This window comes from Bos grunniens, chromosome X (assembly GCF_055505025.1).
Source record: "Bos grunniens cultivar Pamir isolate PY7600 chromosome X, Bosgru_T2T1.0, whole genome shotgun sequence".
In the NCBI taxonomy this organism is placed as follows: Eukaryota; Metazoa; Chordata; class Mammalia; order Artiodactyla; family Bovidae; genus Bos; species Bos grunniens.
Window position 1 is genome coordinate 101,177,118 of NC_141194.1, and position 20,242 is coordinate 101,197,359.

At 38.9% G+C, this 20,242-nt stretch overlaps 1 long non-coding RNA gene across 3 annotated transcripts in view; it reads left to right on the top strand.

The window, feature by feature from the left end:
- LOC147340970 (uncharacterized) overlaps positions 1-20,242 on the top strand; it is a 229,203-nt gene that overhangs the window by 119,987 nt on the left and 88,974 nt on the right. The window contains exon 3 of one of the 3 annotated variants that reach the window (XR_015158570.1): positions 1,634-1,744. The exons of the other annotated variants lie outside the window; for them this stretch is intronic. This is a non-coding gene — a long non-coding RNA (uncharacterized LOC147340970). The remainder of the gene's footprint in view (positions 1-1,633; positions 1,745-20,242) is intronic. 3 annotated transcript variants of the gene reach the window in all.

Below are 20,242 nucleotides of genomic sequence, written 5' to 3' on the forward strand. Positions count from 1 at the left end.
TTCTCTTTGTTCAGTCGCGCTGTGGGGAGGGAGGGAGGGAGGAATGCTGCAAACAAATAACACTGGCGTGCGCTCGCAGTGCCTCAGCCACACTGGGTCTGCCCCCGCTCACGGCACGTGTAGCCTCCCTGCCCACACTGTTCGGGCTCTAGGTTGTTCCGCCGGGAACAATCCGAGGCTGGCCCTGGGTTGTATGTACCTCCCAGGTCCAAGCCGCTCAGGTTCAGGCACTCAGGTAGTCCTCAGAGGCACAGACTCAGTTGGGCCTGAGTTTTGTGCTCTTCCCAGGTCCGAGCAGCTCAAGTGATGAGGTGTTTGGCGAGCGCCAATGCTGCGACTTATCACATCCCCGCCACTCGGTTATCTCGGTGTAAAACCGGCGTACCTTCTCAGGCAGATGTTAACCGTCTAGACCCCCAAGAAGTTTTAGTTAGCAAAGAAGCCTGCTTACAGTTTTATAGATAATGTCTCTCTGGGGCTGCGATTGCCCCCTTCTGGCTCTGGCTGCCTATCACCGGAGGGGGAAGGTCTGCAGCCAGCTATCTCTGTTCAGTTCTTTGTTCCGTGCACGGGCCTGGCGGTGTCTTAGGTTGGGGCTGGCTTTTTGCGTGGTAGATATCCCACAGTCTGGTTTGCTAGCCCTAATTATTTTGCTCAGATAGTGCTCAGGGTATTCAGGCCAGATTCTTACTCTAAGCGATGCAGCCCGCGCTGCGCCTCCCTGCCCAGCCCCCGCTTGCTAATGGCGCGTGCAGGCGTCTGCGCTGCTTCTCCGCTGGAGGAGTTACTGTAGGACTCGCAATCTTCGAGTTTTAATTGTTTATTTATTTTGTCTCCCTGTTATGTTGCCCTCTGTGCTTCCAAAGCTCGGCACAGATTCGGCAGTGAGAAGGTTTCCTGGTGTTTGTAAACTTCTCTCTTTTTAAGACTCCCTTCCCGGGACGGAACTCCATCCCTCCCTCTTTTGTCTCTTTTTTTGTCTTTTATATTTTTTCCTACCTCCTTTCGAAGAGTTGAATTGCTTTTCTGGGTGCCTGATGTCCTCTGCCGGCATTCAGAAGTTGTTTTGTGGAATTTACTCGACGTTTAAATGCTCTTTTGATGAATTTGTGGGGGAGAAAGTGTTCTCCCCGTCCTACTCCTCCGCCATCTTGGCTCCTCCCTCTATGACTGTTTTGTTAAAGACTGAGGAGCCTCCATAATTTCATCTATCAAGTTTGTCCATTAAGGCCCTTCCATCACCTTTACACTTGGGCCAAAAGAGAGACAGATCCCTATTTGCCCCAGTGGCAAATAGAACGGGAACATGGAAAAATGGTAATAGAATAGAAAAGAGTGATGACAGAGTGAAGTATAAAGAAAGACAAAGCACTGTTAACAAGGCTTGAGTCAAAGCTTGTAGTTTATGTTAGAGGGGAATGATGACTTTTTCCAGCTTCGCTGGATTTGAGGAGGAGAGAATTTTCTAGACACACTCCTTGCAATTCTATACTCCTTTTAATCATTCTGCCCCAAGTGATACGGAATGCCATCTGTGATTGGTAGACAACTAGCATGCTTGGCTAAGCTCTGTGCATTTCCTTTTTGAGTAAAGGCCTACCGATAGGGATACATTGTGTTCTGCCCCTTACAGGAAAAGGGGGCTGTCCTGGTTCAGTGACACTGATTTCCATTGCTGTGAATTGGTGAATTTGCCTGTCTGACTTCAGAGTGTATTACGTCCACCTGATTAACAGAAGTAAAGGTATGTCCTTCAGCTTTTACTCCATTAACAATATAGGTGATATGCTGGTTCTCTACTTCCATCTCCTATGTTTTATTTTTCGGTTTATTCAGAACCTGAGCAGGGAGCCTTTTAGGGGCCTCAAAAGTATGCAAGTCGGCAGGATTAAAATGTCAAATGAATAACAATTTTTATGGTTGCGGTTACAATCACCATGTGATTAAAACAACAACAACAAAGAACAACAAAGATTCCAATTTTAATTTTGCTCTCTGAAAAAAAAGTATCAGAAAAATAGCATGTCCTACATGTAAAATATGGGGCAAGTCTTCTCTGGTGGCTCAGATGGTAAAGAATCTGCTTGCAGTGCAGAAGACCCAGGTTTGATCCCTGGGTTGGGAGATCCCCTGGAGGAAGAAATGGCAACCTGCTCCAGTATTCTTTCCTGGAAAATTCCATGGACAGAGGAGCCTGATGGGCTACAGTCCATGGGGTCACAAACAATAGACATGATGAGCAACTAACACACATGTAAAATACTTGTGTATGTGCACGCCCGGTCACTCAGTTGTGTCCAACACTTTGCAACCCCATGGACTGTAGCCCACCAGGCTTCTCTGTTCATGGAATTCTCCAGGTAAGAATATTGGAGTAGGTTGCCATTTACTACTCCAGGGAATCTTCCCAATGCAGAAATCAAAACTGTGTCTCTTGAGTCTCCTGCACTGGCAGCAGATTCTTGACCACTGAGCCATAGAAAGGTCCCTGAGCCTGTCCTGAGTAAAACACTTGGACAATTCAAATAAACGATGAGCTGGAATTCTGATAATTCTGATTATAATTTGAGCTTTGTCTTGTGTTGAAATTTCATGTATTTTCACAGGTAAAGTACCTATGAAGTAAACACATATATTTATTTGAAATATATATATATATATCATGCCATTGATCATTAATATTTTTAGACTTCCTTTATGTAAAAAGGAAAATAATTATAATGTTGGAGAGATATTTGGTTTTTAATGGAGATAATTTTAAATAATAATTTTATAACACTGCAGTGTATGAACAAATGTAACCTCCAAAATTTATAAAAATGAATTTTAGTTTTATAAATAAATATGTGTCATAGACTATTTTGGGGGAGCAGTGTTGGGAAATAAAATAATCACATAGAAAGAAAGAAAGAAAGTGAAGTCACTCAGTCATGTCTGTTTGCAACCCCATGGACTGTAGCCCACCAGGCTCCTCCATCCATGGAATTTTCTAGGCAAGAGTACTGGAATGGGTGGCCATTTCCTTCTCCAGGGGATCTGCCCAACCTAGGGATTGAACCTGGGTCTCCCACACTGTGGGCAGACGCTTTATTGTCTGAGCCACCAGGAAATAATCCCATGGCAGTATTCAAATTCCTGAAGAATTGCAACTCATTCCTTTAAATTATAATAATGAGAAAAAAAGATTCTCATAGTGGAGAAAGATTTTTTCTTCTCTGTAACAAGATGTGAGCAATAAAATTTGATACTTTTAGAAATTGTCAACAAAATGATGTTGACCCATCGAACAGTGACCTTTGCTTGAATGGACTGACAGGCAGAGAAATCAGAAAAAGAAATTTTACCACATGAATCATCACCTAGAATGGGGGAACTTTTTCATTAAGCCCTAAGTCAATATCTATTTCTACTCACCCGTCACATACCCCTCTTGGGCTTTTTGAGTTTATAGATGATTCAAACAGATAGTTTCATGGTAGAAAAGTTAGCCACAGTGTCTCACTTAAGAATTTTGAAATCTTGTTAAACAAGCTTACAAAAATCCACTTTCTAGTAGCCCAGGGCTTAGCTGCTTAAAGAATGGTGACATTGTAACTATGCTGTCCCAAAGAACAGCTTAGCTTATGGTACAGAGTATGTCTGCTTCACCATCTCATAAATTTCTACTATTATCTTCTTGAATTTAGCTGACATATTAATTCACAGTATAGGGAGCACTGAACAAGGATTCAAGAGAACTTTATTCTAATCTTGGTTATTATTGAACTATGTCAGTTCAGTTCAGTTGCTCAGTCATGTCCAACTCTTTGTGACTTCATGTACTGTAGCATGCCAGGCTTCTCTGTCCATCACCAACTCCCAAAGCTTGCTCAAACTCATGTCCACTGAGTTGGTGATGCCATCCAACAATCTCATCCTCTGTGATCCCCTTCTCCTCCTGCCTTCAATCTTTCCCAGCATCAGGGTCTTTTCCATTGAGTCAATTCTTCACATCAGGTAGCCAAAGTATTGGAGTTTCAGTTTTAGCATCAGTCCTTCCAATGAATAGTCAGGATTTATTTTCTTTAGGACGGACTTTTTGGATCTCCTTGCAGTCCAAGGGACTCTCAAGAGTCTTCTCCAACACCACAGTTCAAAAGCATCAATTCTTCAGCACTCAGCTTTCTTTATAGTCCAACTCTCACATCCATACATGACTACTGGAAAAACCATAGAACAGACAGGCCTTTGTTGGAAGTATGCTGTCTAGGTTGGTCATAGCTTTTTTTCCAAGGAGCAAGCATATTTTAATTTCATGGCTGTAGTCACCATTTTCTGGAGAAGGAAATGGCAACCCACTCCAGTATTCTTGCCTAGAGAATCCTGAGGACAGAGGAGCCTGGTGGGTTGCTGTCCATAGGGTCACATAGAGTCGGACACAACTGAAGTAGCTTAGCATGCATGCATGCATTGGAGAAGAAAATGGCAACCCACTCCAGTATCCTTGCCTCGAGAATCCCAGGGACAGAAGAGCCTGGTGGGCTGCTGTCTGTGGGGTAGCATGGAGTCAGACACGACTGAAGAGACTTAGCAGCAGCAGCAGCAATCGCCATCTGTAGTAATTTTGGAGCTGAAGAAAATAAAGCTTGTCACTGTTTCTATTGTTTCCCCATCTATTTGCCATATTGAATTATATAATCTTGGGCTAACTACTTGACTCTTTGGGTTTTAATTTGTACATATATAAAATTGTAAGCTAAGTTCTTTAGGATTCTTTTCCATCTTAAACACACTATTTCCATTACTCATTGTGGGACAACAAGGAATATAAACAAAAAGAAAAATCATGTGATTTAATTATTGATAAAAAAAGGCCCATGGGAATCTAAGGGTACATATCTTCCACTGATCAGATTAATTTCATGACATTAAAACTAGGTCTGCCCAGAAGATACAGTATTTCTATGTAACCATATTTATATGCAAGAGACATAAGCATTTGGAGGATGCTCAGGAACTCCTTGAATCTATCCCTATTAATTTAAATTTTATCCCTAACCTTTCATCAGCATTTTGTTTAAATGTAAATTAAAACACATTCTGTTGGTGGCAGCAATAATTTAATTTTACCTTTCATATAAATAAATTAAGCTTAATATTTATAGGTAATTAATTGGAAAAAGTTAACTGGATAGTAGAAACCCTCCTCCAAAATGTTTGAACACCTTAAACTATTAAATTTAGAAAATAAGAATGGTATTCTATTATTGTCCATGCTACAAATAATATCAAGTTATATCTTTATTCTAGCTCCAGAGAATGTATACCCCTATCTGTGAAACTTTCAATGCCATGAAAAGTGAAAATGAAAGTCGCTTAGTTGTGTCTGACTCTTTGCGACCCCATAGACTGTACAGTCCATGGAATTCTCCAGGCCAGAATACTGGAGTGGGTAGCCTTTCCCTTATCCAGGGGATCTTTCTGACCCAGGGACTGAACCGAGGTCTCCCGCATTGCAGGCAAATTCTTTACCAGCTAAGTCACAAGGGAAGTCCAGCCACAAGGGATGGTAAAATTCTTTCTCTGTCTCATGTCCTGATTATCCCTTTTATACTGATCTTTAAATATCTCAGTATTGTACTATGATAGGTTTACAGATGGAGAAATACAAACTAGTTTGAGCAATACTGACAACCAGCTTAAGGGGCAAAAATTTGAATTCAGTAACTCTTTCAATTCTTGGACAGCAAGGAGGTCAAACTAGTCAATCCTAAATGAAATCAACCCTGAATATTCATTGGAAAGACTGATGCTGAAGCACCAATACTTTGGCCACCTGATGTGAAGAGCCAAAATTTGGAAAAGACCATGATGCTGGGAAAGATGGAGAGCAGGAAGAAATGTGGGCAACAGAGGATGAGGTGGTTAGTTAGCATTACTGACTCAATGGATATGAATTTAAGCAAACTCTGGGAGAGTGGAAGACAGAGGAGCCTGGTGTGCTGCAGTCCATGAGGTTGCAGAGACTTGGACAGGACTTAGCAACTGAACAACAACTCTTTCAAATCCGTGTTGACCCTTTCCTCTTCCCATTGTTTACATTATAGTACTTCTATAGCTCTTAAATATCCTAAATTTCCTTATTTATGGATAGAACCACCTACTTATGACCTTTATCTGCTTTGGCAATGCATGTATAGTTTCTATTTTCTCCAATGTATATAATGTAGTATTTGTTTATAAATATCATATATTGGTAATGAAATGTATGGTTCTAAGTCAAAGATATACATAACCAGTGTGCCACTGGTATGCATAAAAATGGGTCACACATGAGCTGGGATATTGTTTCTCTTGGTCCTGGGGTGGCTGTGTAGAGCCTGGGGCAGCCAGGGCCCTTAGAGTCCAGTTGTGTCTTGCCAAGAGCAGTTTTATCCAGAAATGGCAGCGTGCTTCACTAATATATGATTATCATTTTGTAAAGATATAGAAACTGTGATCTTGCTACTCAAAGTATATCCTCAACAGCTAGCAGCAGCATTATTTGGATACTTGTAAGACACGCATTCTTCCAGTGGTAAAGAATCCGCACGCCGACACAGGAGATGTGGGTTTGGTCCCTGGGTGGGGAAGATCCCCTGGAGCAGGAAATGGCAACCCACTCTAGTATTCTTGTTCAGAAAATCCCATGGACAGAGGAGCCTGGCAGGCTACAGCCCAAGGGGTTGCAAAAAGTTGGACACAACTGAGCAACTGATCATGCATGCATCAAGGAATGCATAACTTCATTTCCCACCTAATGAATCAGAGTCTGTAATTTCATAAGATCCTCAGGTGATGCATATATATGTTAGTATTTGAGAAGCTATGGACTAAACTTTGTCCTTGGTGCCTAGATGGTTTGCAACCTTATCTGTGCATCAAAATCATCGGGAGGACTTTTATAAACCCTGATGTCCAGAATGTAGCACAGATTAGAATCTCTGGGGCTGGGTCATAGGCACAGTTTTAAGATTTCCTCAGGTGACTCCAATATGCAACTAATGTTGAACACCACTACTTAGTAACATCTTCACTTCTAATAGATGGGCACTACAAATCATGAAATAACAAGAATCCAAAAGAATTGTATAATACGCTAATAACCTGTTCATTGTGTGTTGTACAATGCTGGGATATATATGGAAGTGTGTGTGTTGAGGGCAGTGAACTAAGAGGGAATTGTGTACTGTGGAAATGGGCATAATTCATATAGGCCTTTGTAAGTGTCTATGACTTTGATTTGGGTTCGAGGTTTCATATTGTCAATAAAATAAGCAAATATTCTACCCCAAACAAACCTTCTCCCTTTTGTTAATTATATCACCCCTGGGTCCATGGCTACTGGTTTCCTGGTGTGAGTGGTGGGGTAACATTTTCAACCAAGGCTAACTCCAAATACATTATGTTTCCTTCAGTCAGCTTATGTTACCTCTTGCTTTTATCTTTCATTTAGTCTCTGCTATCAATTTTTAAAAGTTTAACCCATTTTTCTTGAAAAACGATCTTCAAAGAAAAAAAGCTAGTTTGATAGCCACAACTGAGACATATCTTTAAACTATTTATGTACATAGAAGATTCTGTCAGAAAGAAAAGAAAATAACAAAATAAAATAAGAAATGTTGAAAGCTAACAGCCATGAAAATGGGAAGAATGAATATGTTTATTTTATTCTGGTTTCAGAACTCTTAGAAAAATTTATAATATCCCTTAGGAGCAATAATAAATGTCCAGAGGATCCTGGTTCATTCTGTCACCACCAGTCAAAATTTAAGGAGGTGATGTTTCAGGGTCCTGACCTTAGAATCTCAGCTTTTGTTCCTTTTCTCACTTGGTAAGTAACTTAGCACCCAGATCAGCTATTGGTCATATTAAGATACTTGTATAACATTTTCCATCACTGCTGAAACAAGTTACCACAAACTTGCTGGCCTAAAACAACAAAAAAATATTATTTCACAGTCCTGGAGGCTGAAAGTGCAAACTCAGTATCACTTGGCTGAAATGAAATATGTGGGCAGGGCCACACTTCCTTTGCAGGAAGAGGAGACCCAGTAGCTGTCAACATTGCTTGGCTTGTGGCTGCATTGCTCCAATCTCTGCCCCTGTCTTCAAATTACCTTTTAAAAACAGTACAAAGCAACTCAGGGTACAAATGATAAATTACAAATATACATTATAACTACAGTGTATATATAAAAAGATTTCTTAGGGAAAACATGTTTCTGTGCATATTTTTTCATCATCTGTGGTTATCATTGCTGACCCGAGTCTTTCCGTCTAGATACTCACGTGTCAGATTTCACCTGCTAATTTCACCCTGGTTTTATTAGTATTCCAAGCCAAAATCTTTGCTTTCTCAATGTCCCTTACTCCACCTCCAATAAAATAGTCTTATATAGGATGCTCGGGGCTGGTGCACTGGGATGACCCAGAAGGATAGTATGGGGAGGGAGGTGGGAGGGGTGTTCAGGATGGAAAACATGTGTACACCTGTGGCGGATTCATGTTGATGTATGGCAAAACCAATACAATATTGCAAAGTAATTAGCCTCCAATTAAAATAAATAAATTTATATTAAGAAAAAGTTTATAAAATGTTGATGTCACTGATAGAGGGCTGACATAGCATAAGTCTGCAACTAGTGAATGTTTAGTTATCCTTTCAAGTAACAACTTTGAGATAATGCCTGTGATTCTAATGTATAAAATTAAAGAAATCAACAATTTATAAAGTCATTGTTGATATATCATTTCATTAAGAGATAAACAAGAAAGCAAGTCTCTATTTTGCTGTTTAACCAGTTCTACTTATACAAGACAATTTCTAGAAATCTGATGTACAACATTGTGTTTATAGTTAATGATGTTTTATTTCACACTTAAAATTTAAAAGGATAGATCTCATGATATGCTTTCACCACAATATAAAGAACTATTTGTCAAAAGAGGTAGACCTATTACACATAGTGAATTAAGTCAGAAAGAGAAAGATAAATATCATATCAATTCTGTTCAGTTCAGTCGCTCGGTCCTCTATGAAACTTTGTGACCCCATAAATCACAGCACGCCAGGCCTCCCTGTCCATCACCAAAGCCCAGAGTACACACAAACCCAGGTCCATCGAGTCAGTGATGCCATCCAACCATCTCATCCTCTGTCATCCCCTTCTCCTCCTGCCCTCAATCTTTCCCAGCATCAGGGTCTTTTAAAATGAATCAGCACTTTGTATCAGGTGGCCAAAGTACTGGAGTTTCAGCTTCAACATCAGTCCTTCTAATGAACACCCAGGACTGATCCCCTTTAGGATGGACTGGTTGGATCTTCTTGCAGTCCAAGGGACTCTCAAGACTCTTCTCCAACACCACTGTTCAAAAGCATCAATTCTTCTGAGCTCAGCTTTCTTTATAGTCCAACTCTCACATCCATACATGACTACTGGAAAAACTGTAGCCTTGACTAGATGGGCCTTTGTTGACAAAGTAATGTCTCCACTTTTTAATATGCTGTCTAGGTTGGTCATAACTTTCCTTCCAAGGAGTAAGTGTTTTTTAATTTCATGGCTGCAATCATCATCTGGAGTGATTATGGAGCCCAGAAAAATAAAGTCAGCCACTGTGTCCACTGTTTCCCCATTTATTTGCCATGAAGTGATGGGACCGGATGCCATGATCTTAGTTTTCTGAATGTTGAGCTTTAAGCCAAATTTGTCACTATCTTCTTTCACTTTCTTCAAGAAGCTCTTTAGTTCTTCTTCACTTTCTGCCATAAGGGTGGTGTCATCTGCATATCTGAGGTTATTGTTATTTCTCCCGGCAATCTTGATTCCAGATTTTGCTTCCTCCAGCCCAGTATTGCTCATGACGTACTCTGCATATAAGTTAATTAAGCAGGGTGACAATATACAGATTTAACGTACTCCTTTTGCTATTTGGAACCAGTCTGTTGTTCCATGTCCAGTTCGAACTGTTGCTTCCTGACCTGCATACAGGTTTCCTAAAAGGCAGGTCAGGTGGTCTGGTATTCCCATCTCTTTCAGAATTTTCCACAGTTTATTGTGATCCACACAGTCAAAGGCTTCAGTATAGTCAATAAAGCAGAAATTGATGTTTTTCTGGAACTCTCTTGCTTTTCTGATGATCCAGTGGATGTTGGCAATTTGATCTCTGGTTCCTCTGCCTTTTCTGAAACCAGCTGGAACATCTGGAAGTTCACGGTTCACGAATTGCTGAAGCCTGGCTTGGAGAATTTTAAACATTTCTTTACTATCATGTGAGATGAGTGCAATTGTCCAGTAGTTTGAGCATTCTTTGGCATTGCCTTTCTTTGGGCTTGGAGTGAAAACTGACATTTTCCAGTGCTATGGCCTCTGCTGAGTTTTCCAAATTTGCTGGCATATTGAGTACAACACTTTCATAGCATCATCTTTCAGGATTTGAAATATCTCAACTGGAATTCCATCACCTCCACTAGCTTTATTCGTAGTGATGCTTCCTAAGGCCCACTTGACTTCACATTCCAGGATATCTGGCTCAAGGTGAGTGATCACACCACCGTGATTATCTGCATTGTGAAGGTCTGTTTTGTACAGTTCTTCTGTGTATTCTTGCCACCTCTTCTTAATACCTTCTGCCTCTCTTAGGTCCCTACTGTTTGTGTCCTTTATTGAGCCCATCTTTGTATAAAATTTTCCCTTGGTATCTCTAATTTTCTTGAAGTGATCTCTAGTCTTTCCCATTCTATTGTTTTCCTCTATTTCTTTGCATTGATCACTGAGGAAGGCTTTCTTATGTCTCCTTGCTATTCTTTGGAACTCTGCATTCAAAGGGGTTTATCTTTTCTTTTTCTCCTTTGTTTTTCGCTTCCCTTCTTTTCACAGCTATTTGTAAGGCCTCCTCAGACAGTCATTTTGCTTTTTTGCATTTCTTTTTCTTGGGGATGGTCTTGATTCCTGTCTCCTGTACAATGTCATGTATATAGTTTTATTTAAAATCTTTGCAAATATTTTGCATAGAAACGAATGAAAATGAAAACACAACAACCCAAAACCTGTGGGACACGGTAAAAACAGTCCTAAGGGGAAAGTTCATAGCAATACAGGCACACCTCAAGAAACAAGAAAAAAGTCAAATAAATAACCTAACTCTACACCTAAAGCAACTAGAAAAGGAAGAAATGAAGAACCCCAGGGTTAGTAGAAGGAAAGAAATCTTAAAAATTAGAGCAGAAATAAATGCAAAAGAAACAAAAGAGACCATAGCAAAAATCAACAAAACCAAAAGCTGGTTCTTTGAAAGGATAAATAAAATTGACAAACCATTAGCCAGACTCATAAAGAAACAAAGGGAGAAAAATCAAATCAACAAAATTAGAAACGAAAATGGAGAGATCACAACAGACAACACAGAAATACAAAGGATCATAAGAGACTACTATCAACAATTATATACCAATAAAATGGATAACGTGGAAGAAATGGACAAATTCTTAGAAAAGTACAACTTTCCAAAACTGGACCAGGAAGAAATAGAAAATCTTAACAGACCCATCACAAGCATGGAAATTGAAACTGTAATAAAAAATCTTCCAGCAAACAAAAGCCCCGGTCCAGACGGCTTCACAGCTGAATTCTACCAAAAATTTAGAGAAGAGCTAACACCTATCCTGCTCAAACTCTTCCAGAAAATTGCAGAGGAAGGTAAACTTCCAAACTCATTCTATGAGGCCACCATCACCCTAATACCAAAACCTGACAAAGATGCCACCAAAAAAGAAAACTACAGGCCAATATCACTGATGAACATAGATGCAAAAATCCTTAACAAAATTCTCGCAATCAGAATCCAACAACACATTAAAAAGATCATACACCATGATCAAGTGGGCTTTATCCCAGGGATGCAAAGATTCTTCAATATCCGCAAATCAATCAATGTATTACACCACATTAACAAATTGAAAAATAAAAACCATATGATTATCTCAATAGATGCAGAGAAAGCCTTTGACAAAATTCAACATCCATTTATGATAAAAACTCTCCAGAAAGCAGGAATAGAAGGAACATACCTCAACATAATAAAAGCTATATATGACAAACCCACAGCAAACATTATCCTCAATGGTGAAAAATTGAAAGCATTTCCTCTAAAGTCAGGAACAAGACAAGGGTGCCCACTTTCACCATTACTATTCAGCATAGTTTTGGAAGTTTTGGCCACAGCAATCAGAGCAGAAAAAGAAATAAAAGGAATCCAAATAGGAAAAGAAGAAGTAAAACTCTCACTATTTGCAGATGACATGATCCTCTACATAGAAAACCCTAAAGATTCCACCAGAAAATTACTAGAAATAATCAATGACTATAGTAAAGTTGCAGGATATAAAATCAACACACAGAAATCCCTTGCATTCCTATACACTAATAATGAGAAAACAGAAAGAGAAATTAAGGAAACAATTCCATTCACCATTGCAATGGAAAGAATAAAATACTTAGGAATATATCTACCTAAAGAAACTAAAGACCTATATATAGAAAACTATAAAACACTGGTGAAAGAAATCAAAGAGGACACTAATAGATGGAGAAATATACCATGTTCATGGATTGGAAGAATCAATATAGTGAAAATGAGTATACTACCCAAAGCAATTTATAGATTCAATGCAATCCCTATCAAGCTACCAACAGTATTCTTCACAGAGCTAGAACAAATAATTTCACAATTTGTATGGAAATACAAAAAACCTCAAATAGCCAAAGCGATCTTGAGAAAGAAGAATGGAACTGGAGGAATCAACCTACCTGACTTCAGGCTCTACTACAAAGCCACAGTTATCAAGCCAGTATGGTACTGGCACAAAGACAGAAATATTGATCAATGGAATAAAATAGAAAGCCCAGAGATAAATCCACGCACATATGGACACCTTATCTTTGACAAAGGAGGCAAGAATATACAATGGATTAAAGACAATCTCTTTAACAAGTGGTGCTGGGAAATCTGGTCAACCACTTGTAAAAGAATGAAACTGGACCACTTTCTAACACCATACACAAAAATAAGCTCAAAATGGATTAAAGATCTAAACGTAAGACCAGAAACTATAAAACTCCTAGAGGAGAACATAGGCAAAACACTCTCTGACATACATCACAGCAGGATCCTCTATGACCCACCTCCCAGAATATTGAAAATAAAAGCAAAAATAAACAAATGGGACCTAATTAACCTTAAAGGCTTCTGCACATCAAAGGAAACTATTAGCAAGGTGAAAAGACAGCCTTCAGAATGGGAGAAAATAATAGCAAATGAAGCAACCGACAAACAACTAATCTCAAAAATATACAAGCAACTCTTACAGCTCAACTCCAGAAAAATAAACGACCCAATCAAAAAATGGGCCAAAGAACTAAATAGACATTTCTCCAAAGAAGACATACAGATGGCTAACAAACACATGAAAAGATGCTCAACATCACTCATTATCAGAGAAATGCAAATCAAAACCACTATGAGGTACCATTTCACACCAGTCAGAATGGCTGCGATCCAAAAGTCTACAAATAATAAATGCTGGAGAGGGTGTGGAGAAAAGGGAACCCTCTTACACTGTTGGTGGGAATGCAAACTAGTACAGCCACTATGGAGAACAGTGTGGAGATTCCTTAAAAAACTGGAAATAGAACTGCCTTATGATCCAGCAATCCCACTGCTGGGCATACACACTGAGGAAACCAGAAGGGAAAGAGACACGTGTACCCCAATGTTCATCGCAGCACTGCTTATAATAGCCAGGACATGGAAGCAACCTAGATGTCCATCAGCAGATGAATGGATAAGAAAGCAGTGGTACATATACACAATGGAGTATTACTCAGCCATTAAAAAGAATACATTTGAGTCAGTTCTAATGAGGTGGATGAAACTGGAGCCTATTATACAGAGTGAAGTAAGCCAGAAGGAAAAACATAAATACAGTATACTAACGCATATATATGGAATTTAGAAAGATGTTAAAAATAACCCTGTGTACGAGACAGCAAAAGAGACACTGATGTATGGAACAGTCTTATGGACTCTGTGGGAGAGGGAGAGGGTGGGAAGATTTGGGAGAATGGCAATGAAACATGTAAAATATCATGTAGGAAACGAGTTGCCAGTCCAGGTTCGATGCACGATGCTGGATGCTTGGGGCTGGTGCACTGGGACGGCCCAGAGGGATGGTATGGGGAGGGAGGAGGGAGGAGGGTTCGGGATGGGGAACACATGTATACCTGTGGCGGATTCATTTTGATATTTGGCAAAACTAATACAATTATGTAAAGTTTAGAAATAAAATTAGAAAAAAAAATAAAAATAAAAATTAAATAAATAAAATCTTTGCAAATATAGATAATGCATATACTAGAAATGATCATCTATCTACCAAGCTTTGTGAAAATATGTGTTAATTGGAATGAAATAGTGATGTTCAGTAACATAGAATAAAATTTTGCTAATTTTAACTGTGATAAATGAAAATGTGTTTGCGTTACTATAAGATCTATTTACATTTCACAGCATAAATCCAGGTTTACCTCTCATTTTATAGGCTAAAACTTGTAATCATGACATAGAATTAAATAAAAGAGAAATACATTTGTGGTAATAGAAATCTAAAGATAATGATTACAAACTTGTTCATTTTTCTTTGTGACAGTTCCCAGATGGAGTTACTTGGAACTGCAACCCTTGAGGAGAATGTTAATGTCTTCATATATTGCTTAACTCTTTGGTGCATAAATGAGTTAAATAGTTGGTGTCTTAGGACACATTCATGAATCCAAATGAAGCAAAGGGAAGGCAATCACTTAGTAATAGTGAGGACAGCTAATCCCAGTCTATTCTCTTCACACAGTTTATAAAATTATATCCAAAGAACAACAGAGGACAAGATATCCTGTATTTCCATATGGCAAAAAATTAACTTTCTCAGTGCCAGAACTTTAACAGATTTCATTTAGAAGTTTTCAAAAATGTGATGCATTTTTCCCCTACTTCATTAAGTGTGTCATGCTATCATTTAATCTTTTATTAGTAACTCAGAATCATCATTTCAGCCCTGAAAATATAGTTTTGTTAACACTTTTGGTAGTGTAATGACTTTGGAAGTATTTTGGGACTTCCTTCCTAGAAAAATACCCTGGCATGAATTTTCATCTTAGTCTCTTATTTCTCTATATAGAGGTACCACAAATGAATGTTTTGAATAATGTATGTCTATCACTATGCACAATTAATAAGTGGATTAAATGCTAAAATAAATGATTTTCTTATTCTCCAGAAAATCATCATATTTATTTCTTCATGATTTGGCCACAGGATTCAGAACACTATCTCTGACTTCTTTATACTTTACAAAACAAGTCAGGGTCTTATCTTCATCTGCTCATATGTAGTTTTCTTCTTTGCATTATTTGCCACCAAGGTATAGGAAAGTTGACCATTGCTGTTTCAAGAATTTGTGAAATTGTGCTCTGTTGGAGGGTATACCTCAAGCTTGACCAATTATTCATCACCACTGTTAGTTCATAATTAATATTAGGTGATAGCACTCCTGCTGATGAGACACCACATTTCAGTGTTCTCCATGTCTTATGTGATATTTGTCTTATAATTAAATCTGAAATATATATTAAAATGTCTATAATTTTGTTAAAATCAGAATGAAGGCCTTGTATCATTCCTGCATAATGCATCAACTTTCCCAAGAAACTTCACTTGTCACGTATCATACTCTGCAAAGCACATAGTTTTATATGATCAGCGAGGTAACATTCTGGAAACAGAGAAGTAGAAAAACTATATTCCCTGGAGAGCTAGCCTTGCTTTTTTTTTTCTTTTTCCTTAAGTGAGCTATTCAGAAATCCAGAGCTGTGTTCTCAAACATAGTGAACATAGAGAATAAAATGGTCCCTTGGAAATGTTCTAAAAAATACCTCATCCCAAATCGTGATTTAATAAGTGTGGGGTGGGATCTGTACTTTTGCATTTATTATAAATACCCCAGATAATTATGATACAGGTGGTCCAGAAATGACACTTTGAGAAGCAGTGTCTAGACTGGTAGTTGTCAACCCTGACTGCAAGTTAGAATCATATGAAGAAATTTTTAATAATTGCTAGTATTGAGACCCCCACCCTCAACAGATGAAATAGAAACTCTGAATATGTGGGACCAGTGTTGATAGTTTTAAAACTTCTCCAGGTGATTTCAAAGTGCAGCTTTATTTGAGAACCAAGAGTGTGCTGCTGCTGCTAAGTCATTTCAGTCGTGTCCAACTCTGTGCGACCCCATAGATGGCAGCTCACCAGGCTCCATCGTCCCTGGGATTCTCCAGGCAAGAAAACTAGAGTGGGTTGCCATTTCCTTCTCCAATGCATGAAAGTGAAAAGTGAAAGTGAAGTAGCTCAGTCGTGTCCAACTCGTAGCAACCCCATGGACTGCAGCCCACCAGGCTCCCCCGTCCATGGGATTTTCCAGGCAAGAGTACTGGAGTGGGGTGCCATTGCCTTCTCCAACCAAGAGTGTAAAGGTAACTATTTTCTCATCTTCTGATTTGGAAGAACAAAAAAATAATGGGACAAGACAAAAGAAAGTCTTTCTATCCAAGCAAATTTTCCTTCTTGGGAGCTTACAACATTAAGTTGTAAAGAGCTATACTGAAATTGGTTCTAGCTGAATCAGGATGTTACACAGTGCAGCTGCATAGAACTTTCCCTATGCAGATTAAATATAAATCTAATCATATGCTTGGTTCCCAGCCCATGCAGCCTCCTTAGCATTGCATGGCCACACAGAATCTTCGACTAAACCTGCTGTGCGGCTGGTTCTCTCTTGACTCTGGTTTTGTCACCTGCCTTCTTGCCTTACTCTTTATTAACCAGTCATTGTTTGACACTCTGGTGCTAAAACGTGGTTTCTTCATTATTCCTTGCATGCCTGGGCTCCTACCTAGATTCTATGTTCAATGCTTTCATTCACTGGATGTTCAAAATCACTCAATCCCCACGATGGTATCTCAAGCACCTTGCCTGAGGATTTTTGTTGTTTTAAATATTCATTTTGTAAAAATTAATAGTTGCAGAAAAGTTGCAAGAATAGAACTAGGAACTCTCATCTATCCTATACTCAGTTTCACCAACTTTTTATATTTTACTTCTGTCTCTCTTTATACATGTATGTATATGAGTGTATGTATTTATGCATTTTTGAGAGAGGATGACTTATAGACATCCATGCCTACATTTTTCCCTAAATACTTCTACATGTATTTTCTAGGAGCAGGAGTCTTCTATTACAGATGGCAGTTGTCAAAATCAGGAAATTTAACATTTGTATGCAACTGTTATCTAACCCATAGTCAATATTCAAATCTCATTAGTTACCCCAATAATGTCTTGTGTAGTTCTTTTTCCTGGTCCAGAATCAAATCTTGTATCACTTATTGAATTTACTAGTAATTTCTCTTTAATACCCTTTAATTAAGAACAGTCCCTTCTGTGTTTTTAGACTTTGATATTTTTCAAGTGTACAGGCCAGGTACTTTGAAGAATATTGCTCGATGGTGTTTCCTTATGCAGAGATTCTGGTTATTAATTTTTTGGCAGGAATATCTCATAAATGATATGGAATCCTTCTCAGGGTGTAATATTGGGAGCCTTATTTAAGGTGGTATCTATTAGTTTTCTCTTCTGTAGCATTGTAATTACTAAATAATTTGTTGAGTTCAGTTCAGTCGCTCAGTTGTGTCCAACTCTTTGCGATCCCATGAACACACCAGGCCTCCCTGTCCATCACCAACTCCCAGAGTCCACCCAAACCCATGTCCATTGAGTCATTGATGCCATCCAACTATCTCATGCTCTGTTGTCCCCTTCTCCTCCTGCCTTCAATCTTTCACAGCATCAGGATCTTTTCAAATGAGTCAGCTTTTTGCATCAGGTGACCAAAGTATTAGAGTTTCAGCTTCAACATTAGTCCTTCCAATGAACACCCGGGACTGATTTCCTTTAGGATGGACTGGTTGGATCTCCTTGCAGTCCAAGGGACTCTCAAGAGTCTTGTTCAAAAGCATCAATTTTTCGGCACTCAGCTTTCTTTATAGTCCAACTCTCACATCCATACATGACTACTGGAAAAACCATAGCCTTGACTAGATGGACCTTTGTTGACAAAGTAATGTCTCTGCTTTTGAATATGCTGTCTAGTTTGGTCATAACTTTTCTTCCAAGAAGTAAAAATCTTTTAATTTCATGGCTGCAATCACCATCTGCAGTGATTTTGGAGCCCCCCCAAATAAAGTCAGCCACAGTTTCCACTGTGTCCCCATCTATTTGCCATGAAATGATGGGACCAGATCCCATGATCTTAGTTTTCTGAAGGTTGAGCTTTAAGCCAACTTTTCATTCTCCTTTTTCAGTTTCATCAAGAGGCTGTTTAGTTCTTCTTCAATTTCTGCCATAAGGGTGGTGTCATCTGCATATCTGAGGTTATTGATATTTCTCTTAGCAATCTTGATTCCAGCTTATGCTTCTTCCAGCCCAGTGTTTCTCATAATGTACTATGCATATAAGTTAATTAAGCAGGGTGACAATATACAGCCTTGATGTACTCCTTTTCCTATTTGGAACCAGTCTGTTGTTCCACATCCAGTTCTAACTGTTTCTTCCTGACCTGCATACAGGTTTCTCAAGAGGCAGATCAGGTGGTCTGGTATTCCCTTCTCTTTCAGAATTTTCCACAGTTTATTGTGATCCACACAGTCAAAGTCAAAGTCAAAGGCTTCGGCATAGTCAACAAAGCAGAAATGATGTTTTTCTGGAACTCCCTTGCTTTTTTGGTGATCCAGCGGATATTGGCAATTTGATGTTTGGTTCCTCTGCCTTTTCTAAAACCAGCTTGAACATCTGGAAGTTCAAGGTTCACGTATTGCTGACGCCTCGCTTTGAGGATTTTAAGCATTACTTTACTAGCATATGAGATGAGTGCAGTAGTTTGTGCATTCTTTGGCATTGCCTTTCTTTGGGCTTGGAGTGAAAACTGACATTTTCCTGTCCTATGGCCACTGCTGAGTTTTCCAAATTTGCTCCATATTGAGTTCAGCACTTTCACAGCATCATCTTTCAGGATTTGAAATAGCTCAACTGGAGTTCCATCACCTCCACTAGCTTTGTTCGTACTAATGCTTCCTAAGGGCCTCTTGACTTCACATTCTAGGATGTCTGGCTCTAGGTGAGTGATCACACCATCATGATTGTCTGGGTCATGAAGATCTTTTATAATTTGTAGGGAGGTCATTTTATGCCTGGATTTACACATTCTGTTTCTCATCAAAATTTCACCCATTAGTTTTTCTGCTGTAAGAACATACTTCCCTTCACCCGCCTTTGATTTATGTATAACCATATGGGCTCATGGATTCCTATTTTATTCAGTGGAATATAATCCTTTGCTGTTAGTATCCAAATTTATTTGAATGTTCATATTGTTCCTTTCGTCTTCCCTGGTAGCTCAGATGGTAAAGAGTCTGCCTGCAATGTAGGAGACCTGGGTTCAATCCCTGGGTAGGGAAGGTCCTCTGGAGAAGGAAATGACAACCCACTCCAGTATTCTTGTCTGGAAAATCCCATGGACAGAGGAGGAACCTGGTGGGCTACAATCCATGGGGTTGCAAAGAGTCGGACAGGACTGAGTAGTGACTAACACTTTCACTTTCATTATTCCTTTGAGCTGTCTCCTCTTTTTCACATGTTCCCATTATTCTTTAAGTACTTTCTTATTTCCTGATTTCAAATCATGTTCTTAGCTACATCTTGTATTTAATCTGTTTCTTCCCTGGAATCAACGAAGGAGCCCAGGTTCCTTTTATTGGAGAATAATATTTAGAAACCAAGATCTGGACTTGAGATGTGCTCATTATTATTGATGTTTCATTTCTTTTATATTATTTCAGAAGACTGAGCTAGGAAATATATCTTTGTACCAGTGTATATTTCTCTCTCTCATATATATATCTCCCATAGTGGGACTTTCAATTCCAGTTAAGCAAAGCAGGTTACATTTTGTATCCTCCTTTCCGTATATCTAACTCCCCCAACAGTAAGAAACTTAACTCTCATCATCCTCAATATATTTAATCATTTGCTCAAGTTTGGAATATATAAGATGGTAGTT